Source organism: Canis lupus, chromosome 5 (assembly GCF_048164855.1).
Source record: "Canis lupus baileyi chromosome 5, mCanLup2.hap1, whole genome shotgun sequence".
NCBI classification, from domain to species: Eukaryota; Metazoa; Chordata; class Mammalia; order Carnivora; family Canidae; genus Canis; species Canis lupus.
The window spans coordinates 35993938-36003549 of record NC_132842.1 but is presented as its reverse complement, the minus strand read 5'-3'; the positions used below and the strand labels follow the sequence as shown (position 1 = coordinate 36003549).

The window sequence follows — 9612 nt, the reverse complement described above, 5'->3', positions numbered from 1 at the left end:
TAGACTTTTAAACTCATTTATTATAGGCCCAGACCTTTTTTAAAGGAAGCTTATCTAGTTAAGCCTCTGAGGCAAGTAGGAGTGAGATGAAATTAACCCCATTTTATAGATGAGAAAATCGAGTTACAAAAATGTAAGTCAGTTGTTCAGAGTTGCAAGGAGTCTGTCACCGATAGAGGGAAACACCTTAGGTCTTTTATTACCTACTTTATCCACTAAGCCAAAGATCCCTCAATTGTTTACTTCTAGGTGTCTTTGGATGTCCCTCTCCCCCTCCCCATGTATTATAAGCAGTGCTTAATTTGGTAGGTATTCCTGGAGACCCCAAATCCCAGAGGACTGGTTTGAGGTTGGAATTTTCTGCCATAGAAAACTATAGCTGAGCAATAAGTTATTGTGAAACAATTCGGATTCCATACTAACAGCAAAATGTTTATTAATCCCTAGTTAGGGGTAAAATTTTTTAGACAGGTTTAAGAATGATGGGTCATTTCTTTTGAATTGCTTCTTTATTCACCTCATCTTTAGGTGGCAGCACTACTATATAAATATCTTTAAAACTACAGTCTTCTGCAACTTGATATCCTAAAGAGTGTTTTGTCCTAAATACATCCAATTCTATTGTGGAGATTAGAAATATGAAATCATACCTGAGAATTAGAATACTTAAGAAGTTCTAGAGGAGGAAAAACAGAAAGGCTTTCAAAAGAGAAAGTAATACATGGAGTTACTGAAGGGAAAGATTTGAAGGTTTTTAAAAAGCTTTTTTTTTTTTTTAGCTGTATAAGGAGCAAGTAGCATCTTCACTCTAAGCCTGATCTTGTATTGAACCAGCACAAAATAACCTTTCAAAGCAAACCATAGTTTCTCAATACAGCATATTAAGAATTTTATAAGTTTAAACTTGCTAGTTGTATATTGCTAGTATTCTAACTACAATTTTATTTTTTAAGTAAGTGCTCTACCCAACGTTGCACTTGAACTCATGACCTCCAAATCAAGAGTCGCATGCTCTACCAACTGAGCCAGCCAGGCACCTGTACTTACAATTTTAGATTTGGGGTGCAATTTTCTTCATTAAACTGCATCAAGCTTGTGAGAATCCCAAATAGCACCTTATTGTTGACCCTTGTGGAAGAGAAGAACTCTTCTTGGCTCCTTTCTTTGCTTCCTAAATTGTTCATGTACAAACTAAACCACCATTACTCAAACTCAAAAAAGTGATAATTTCAGTTAAACTATATATAAACTGATAGCAACTCACAGATATCCTATATCTTATTGCTGCAGTGTTTGAGGGTAATAAATTGTGATGTATGGGGGCTATTTGGATAAAAAATTCTCTAAGTAGAACTTTATCATAATTTTGTGTATTTACAGTAGTTCTCTCTGTACCCCTTTGTCCAAGCTACCAAACAAAATTGAATTTACATGCGTTTCAAAATAGACTGCATTAGATTTATGGTATACACTGTGAAAGAATATAGAAGTATGACCATCAGGAGTGGGAGAGCACATTATTTCTGGGTAGAGGATCAAGGGTTAATAAAGTCTTTCTTGATGGCAGCTTCCATCTTTCTCAGGTTAAACTTGGAGAGAGTCTCAAGCAAACTGGTAGAGCCCAAACTCAGCAGTATTCTGTTAAGATTTTTAAGCTCTCTGGTGCCAGCAAATCATGCAGCCTGGGGGCCTTTGCTCCAAACTTCTGCCAACTCCATTTTGGCAGTAGGGTGTTCTGTTGAACAAAGTTTGCACGTGTTTGGGGTGTGAAGTGGTTCCTCAGGCATTTATCTGGTTTTATTCCAGTTTGGGGACTTGAAGACAAGAGTCAGAAGCACGAGACTTGTCTAGTTCATATGTGCCCTGACAGACTACGTTAGTTATCTTGAATTTCCACTTAAGCAAGGGCAGGTTTTTCTTTGTTGGTGTAGAATTTATTGAAGTGGACCGCTTACTTCTTAAATGCTGACATGATCTTGAACCAGTTCTCAAAAGCAGGTAAGCAGAACCCTCTCTTGTTGAGGGCACAGAGCTGTGGCAAATCACTCTTCATCCTCCTACCTACATTATCACCATATATCGCTTAAGAGCAAAAAGGCCAGTAATTATTTAGACTTGATCTCACTGTCATAATTATGAGCCTCTGATCTTTTTGGTATTGATTGTCTGGTTTCATCTTTTTTACCTACTTTTTCCCGTCCCAGAGCCATTGGTTAACACCACTTGACCCAGATATGTGTGCTAATTCGTGTTATTTCAGGGAGCCTCTCTTCCTGTGGGAAACATATACATTCACAATTTCCATTATTTGTTTCAAATAATCCTGATAGAAAATCCTTCCATAATCTGGGTTAACAGAGTTTGAAAGCCATTAAACTGCTATTGGATTTTTTTTTCTTTTTTGTTTTTGTCTTCCTGGTTTAAGAGTAATGGAAAGAAAAAAGTGCAAAAGTAGAGGTTACAGATAGATATTGGAATGATGCTATTACTTTTAACCATGATCAGTGGAATGTCAATTTGTAAGATATAGTATGGTAACTTGAAAATGGTTGTTATATTTGATACTTTTACCAAGAGTGTGGCCTAAATTCCAATTTGCACCTTTCCCAAGTCAAAACTGACCTATGGGAGAAGTTAGAAAGGAAAAGGAAACCTGGGCCTTTCCAAGGAGTGAATCTATCTGGAATGAAAGTACTATTGAATGTTATTGCACATTTTATGATGACCCCCAAATTCCTTTGTTTACTTTAAAATATAAACGAGCTGTTATTTTACTACCTGGAGCAGTGTGTACATACAACCAGATTACACTGCCCTCTGAAGCTAATTTAGATGATTTTTATAACCAAATGCAGTGGCACTTTGCAATTAGATAATCAGTTGGTTTCTTTCAGTGGTGAGTAAAATACATCAAGGGAAAAATCAAGATAATCCTCCCTGGGAAAAATACAAAGTAAGTTCTTTCTTTAATATTTTGTGCTCTAGTATTTTTATTTTTGAGTATATTTTTTCTTATCTACTTAGATACTCAAAATTAAGTATTAAATATAAATGGAATGTAAGTATATTGATTAGTTTTTTTACTTCCTAGCTAGTAAATCGATATTTACTTGATAAATATGTTTATAGAGAAGAAATCCTTTTATTAACCTTTAACGTTTCTTTTTTTTAGTAATCACTATACCCAAGGTGGGGCTCAAACTCACGACCTCGAGATCAAGAGTCACATGCTCTTCCGACTGACACAGCCAGGCACCCCGAGAAGAAATGTTTTTAAATTACTATTCTGGAATTCTATTTATATGTATATATATATTCTATAAACATATTACAGGTGATGTTTAGATGGCATTTTATTTATTTATTTTTGCCTTGAATTTCCTTTTGGAAAGTATTACCTGCTATATGAAGACGAGTTCTCAGAACTCACCACTGTTTATCAGTCAGGCTTATTTTCTTAAATCATTTATTGAACAATATCTATCAACTGCCTGTTTGCCAGCCATCATAGCAGGTGCTTCAACATAACCAAATCCCTGTTCCTATAGAGTTTCCAGTTTAGTAAGACAGGTAATAAACAAATATATAATGCTGGATAGTGATAAGTACTAAAAAGAAAAGAAATGCAGTAAAGGGGCAAGAGTTCATTGTGTGATTGTTTGTGTGCATGCCTCCCACCTGATATTTTAAATAGCGTGATCAAGGAATCCTTGAGGAAGTAACATTGGGGCAGAGAGCTGAAATAGTCATGAGAATATCTAGGGAGATGTTCTAGACATAATGAAAAATTTATGCCTCATAAAGTCACCCAACTATAATCCAGGTAACAACCCATGTGGCAACTATGTATACATCTTTTTTTTTCTTGAGGGAGAAAAACTCTTCAAATTTCCTGTGTACACATTAGGTTTTCAGAAAAGTTTATCATTTAATATCATTATTGCTGCTCTGTATTTCCCATGGTTATTATTCCATTACTTAATACAGTAAGATTTATGATAGATAAAGCTTCACAATTCCTTATCTGCAATTCCAAATTCCAAAACATTTTTTTTTCTTAATTTTTTGGTGTAAAAACTGATCTGAACTGACATGACTCTATTTATAAAGTCTTCATTATTCCATTTGGTGTGATATTGATGCATTTCATTATGGAAACATGTGTTTGATTAGAGGCCACTGCCAGGACAACACAGGGTATGTAAAATATAGATAGCATAATATGTTACATTCCTAAAATATAAAAAAAAATTTAATTCAGAAACCTATCTGGCCCCAAGAATTTTGGATAAAGAATTGCATATCTACCAGATTTATTTTTGTTTCTCTCATTAAATATCACTATTGATGTTAATCTTTAGATATCTTTTATTCAAAGTATAATGTTTATATAGTGCTCTTATTATGTACATGGCACTATGTAAATATATTAGCTCATAAACTCCTCACAACAGCCTTATAAGTAAGTTTTACTTTCCTCATTTTACAAATGAGAAAACTAAGGTGCAGACAGATTAAGGAAACTGCCAAAATCACACAGTTACTAAGTGACAGAGCTAAGAATTGAACCTAGACAATTTTCCTTCCTAGCTTGCATTCTTTGCCAATAAACTAACTCTCCCTCTCCCTATCCCTTTCTCTCTCTCCTCTGCTTTGGAGAAGTTTAAATATCAGCCCTTTCTAAAAGCATGGGTTTTTTTACTATGAAATATCATACGTCAAAATTTTACATTTTCTTTACAAATATCCTTCAACATATTTTTTTTCATTTTATTTTATTTGGCCCTGGTGCAATTTCAGCCAATTTGTTTTCAATTGAGATCACAGATTTACTTATCCTCATTCTCAGTCTTATAGATTCTCATGTTAACCTCATCTTTAACCACCCTTTTCTTCACTGAATATCCTTGCATAATGATGAAACACCTCCTTTATTATTATGGCCTTGTCAGATGTCAGATCACATTTAAAAATTTGCATCTCGTTTAATGAGAAGTACCACCTGCTAAATAAAGCTCTGTCACTGATGTGTAGGTTTCTCTCACTCAATGGATTACATAACTGCTTCAGACAACTTTATTCTAGGCATATTAAACTCACATTTTTGAATTGAAACTGATTTGGTTTTCATTAGTTTGTCCTCAGGTAAGAATTCTCCACTACCTATTAGAAACTGAGATCATTTTTATATTGATTCATTGATTGATTGCAAGATTGAGTATATTTTATGAAGTTACCGAAAGACTATCATAACTGTGTAACACAGGGTCACTTTGAGTAAGTATATTATATTGAACTTTCCAAGTATCTATTCTTGATCATCCTAGAAATACATTGTGAGACATTAAACAAGTCACTTTAGTTCTCTGTGAAAATGAATGTGTTGCCCTTGAATACAAAGATGAAGGTTCTGACACACACACTCAGTAAAGCATTATCTTTTGTGTAATGTTGATAGACTTGTTCTGATCCAAACAATTTCTCAGGAGTCATTCAGCAGCTCGTGTTTGCCAAGTTTAGGGATGTAGTCAATGGCCACCAGAGCTAAAATGGAATCAAACCCATCAATTTTACCTCATTAGCATCATTTTGAACCAACGGAGCCAACAAGTCAGTTACTAAATTGCTGAGAAGGAAAATATATATGTGAATTGAGATTGGTGATAAAGTACATCGTTTATATAAAAAATTGAAGGCTTTACAAAGGATTACCTTGCGGACCTTTCTGCCTCTATCTCCTGAGGGAATCAAGAAGATGACCTTTTCTCCTAAGACCATGTTGAGGAGACATAGCTTGTCTCCAGCTAGTTCCTCTGAAATATTCTACATTGGTAGTATCCAACAAAATCTTTGAGGCACACCATATTTACCAAAGTGTAACAGTGTCTTGGAGGTGAAAATTTCATATTTATAGTTCATTCATCTCAACTGATTCTAAGCAATGACTTCAATGGATTCAAGTGATGAATAACAGCTCTTCTGTTTTTCCTAACCATTAGTTAAGAGATCCCTCCTCCATTCAGTGTGGTAGTCAAGAACATGGTTGGGGTAATCCAAGTTTTCTGATTCAAAACTCTGCTCTCAGATTCCTAACTATGTGATTTGGGGCAAATTACTTCATCTCTATAGGTCCATTTCCTCATGTGTTTGAAATGTGTTTGATTAGCGGTCACTCTAATACCAAATAAGGTATTACCTTATTCTTAATACCATAAGAAATACCAAATAAGGATGTTAATATCAACAGCCACATAGGTATAGTATGAGGATTGAATTAGTTAATTCATAAAAAGCATTTACAAGAGGATTTGGCACATAGTAAGTGCTCCATAAATGTGAACTCCCACCCTGTGGCACTAACTTTTCCTACCTCTCTCAAGATCCAAGCCAAGTTCTTGGTCTCTGTCTGTCTCTCTCTCTGTCTCTTTTCTTCATTCAAGTCACAGGCCTTGACCTGATTAAAACTCCTCTTCCTCATAACTAGATTAATCAACTGCATTGTTCTCAAAAACCTTCAAGTATTCTTTCCTTTTCTTGATTTTGGACCACTATACTTACTTCTGCTATCTGAATACCCCTTAATGGCTTCTCTAGGTAGTGTGTCTTCCATGTACACATTGAAAGGTTTTTCCTCATTACTACAGTATCAGTTCCTTGAGAGTAGGGACTGTATCTCAATTACTCTATTACTCCAGTGCCTCCCCTCCCTGCCGCACAGTTTATGTTAAAGAAAAGTTTGTTGAATAAATAAATTCATTTGGCCTTTGTATTTTCTGCCAATTTTGTCCTGGGTATTCTATTCTGAACCTCCAGTTTTCCTGAAAGTTCTCTTGTTCCTTTTACGTCTGGAAATTTTAAGTCACCTGGTAATGCTGAGATCCCATCCTGGATCATCACAGTTTTTTGCCTGACAGATATAAGAGGTTCATTTTGCCACACAATCCATTAATTTGTTAATGGAAAGAAATTTCTCATTTAATTCTCCTAGATTTTGAAATTAAATTACTTAATTAAATTAAATCACTTATAATCTCTTGGCTCCAGCTAGGACAATTATTCTCTTTAAAATCTATCATTATCTTTGAGAGAGGGATTCTATTTTGTAGAACTCTTCATCTGATTACTTATTTGAAGATATGGCCATACTACCTTCAGTTTCTTTACCTGCAGAATAAGCATCAGCTTCAGGTGCCTGGCTGGCTCAGTTGTTGGAGCATGTGACTCTTGATTTGGGGGTTGTGAATTCAAGTTCCACACTGGTTATGGAGATTACTACTAAAAAAGAAGCAGCAGAAACAGCAGCAGCAGCAGCAGCAGCTCTCTCTCACGTGGAGTAGGTCAGGATGAACTAGATCAATCTCTTAACATTTTTCTTTTTAAGACATACAAAAGACCTATGTAACACATGTATTAGCTATAAAGCTTGATAATATATGATAATAAAAAGAACTATCCAATCAAGAACTAGGAACATTTCCTAATAACTTGCATCTACCTCCACCTGGGCTTCTCCTCTATCTCTTCCTTTGTCCTCAAGGGTGCCCAGTGTCCTGAATTTCATGCTTATCTTTCCATTGCTGTATTCTTTTTAAAATTTAGTTTTATGACAAGTGTACCTATGCTAAAACAATATTTTGTTTGACCCATATGTTTTTGAGCTTTAGAAAAATGCTCTCAGAATGGGAGAAGATATTTGCAAATGACACATCATAAAAAGAGCTAGATTCCAAAATCTATAAGAGTTTATTAACACCCAAAGAACAAATAATCCAATCAAGAAATGGAAGAAGACATGAACAGACATTTCTCCAAAGAAGACATACAAATGGCCAACAGACACATCAAAAATGCTCAACACCACTCGGCAATAGGGAATTACAAATCAAACCCACAATGAGATGCCACCTCACAATGATCAGAATGGCTAAAATGAGCAACTCAAAAAATGATAGATGTTGGTGAGAATGCAGAGAAAGGGGAACGCTCTTACACTGTTGGTGAGAATGCAAGCTGGTACAGCCACTCTGGAAAACGGTATGGGGGTTCCTCAAAAAGTTAAAAATAGAGCTATCCTATGATCCAGCAATTGCACTACTAGGTGTTTACCCCAAAGATACAAATGTGGTGATCTAATGGGGTACTTGCACCCCAATGTTTATAGCAGCAATGTCCATGATAGCCAAACTATGGAAAGAGCCAAGATGTCCATTGACAGATGGATAGACAAAGAAGATATGATATATATATATTATATATATAAGATATATATATATAATATATATATATATATCTTGCCATTGAAATCTTGCCATTTTCAACGATGTTGATGGGACTAGAGGTTATTATGCTAAGCAAAATAAGTAATTCAAAGAAAGACAAATACTGTATGATTTCACTCATGTGTGGAATTTAAGAAACAAAACAGCCAAGATGTCCATTGACAGATGGATAGACAAAGAAGATATGATATATATATATATAAGATATATATATAAGATATATATATATATATATATATATATATATATATATATATATATATATCTTGCCATTGAAATCTTGCCATTGAAATCTTGCCATTTTCAACGATGTTGATGGGACTAGAGGTTATTATGCTAAGCAAAATAAGTAATTCAAAGAAAGACAAATACTGTATGATTTCACTCATGTGTGGAATTTAAGAAACAAAACAGAAGAGCATAGGGGAAAGGAAGGGAAAAAAAACAACACAAAATTAGAGAGGGAGACAAACCATAAGAGATTCTTAATCATAGGAAACACACTGAGGGTTGCTGGAGGGGAGGCGGATAGAGGGATGGGGTAACTAGATGATGGGCATTAAGGAGGGCATATGATGTAATGAACACTGGGTGTTATAGAAAACTGTTGAATCACTGACCTCTATCTCTGAAACTAATATATGTTAATTAATTGAATTTAAATTTAAAAAAAGAAAAATGCTGTCATCCAATATATAGTTTGCCCTTTTTACTCAACACTATGTTGCCAATATTCATTCATGTTGTATATAATGATTGTTGATTTTCAGTATCATCTTCAATATCATTCTATTATATGAATATATTGCAGTTTACTCTCCTATTGATAAAGAGTTGAGTTGTTTCTAGCCTTTTAAAAAATTATAAACGTCATTGCTATAAAAATTCTTATGTATGCCTCCTGGTCATACATGTGAAGTGTTTCTCCTGGTTATATATCTAAGAGTAGGATTGCTGCGTTGGAGAGTATACAAATATTCAACTTTGTGAGATAAGTAATGCCAAATAGTTTTCAATTCTCTCACGGTTTACAAGAATCCTACTTTCTCCCAATATTTGGTATTGTTACATGTAACTTTTGCCAATCTGGTGGGGGTGACATGTTATATATCTGCTTTTAATAGGATGGAAGAAGGAGTCCTCTTAAAGCTTTCTAAACTTCCTCTTTCTTTCTATATATTAAGAGCTTGCAGCCTCATTTGACATTACTGTGCTTGGGAGTTCCTTTGAGAGAAAGTATTTATTTGTCTGATAGTTTCTGCTAATGGTATAGAAACTGAGATGGGATGGAGTCTGCTAACTGGGTAGTTTACATGTTGTTTTTAAGTTGATC

The 9612-nt window shown here is 34.7% G+C and overlaps 1 protein-coding gene across 5 annotated transcripts in view; it reads left to right on the top strand.

Moving 5' to 3' along the window:
• NRG2 (neuregulin 2) overlaps window positions 1–9612 on the top strand; it is a 243681-nt gene that overhangs the window by 3023 nt on the left and 231046 nt on the right. The gene's annotated exons all lie outside the window — the stretch shown is intronic.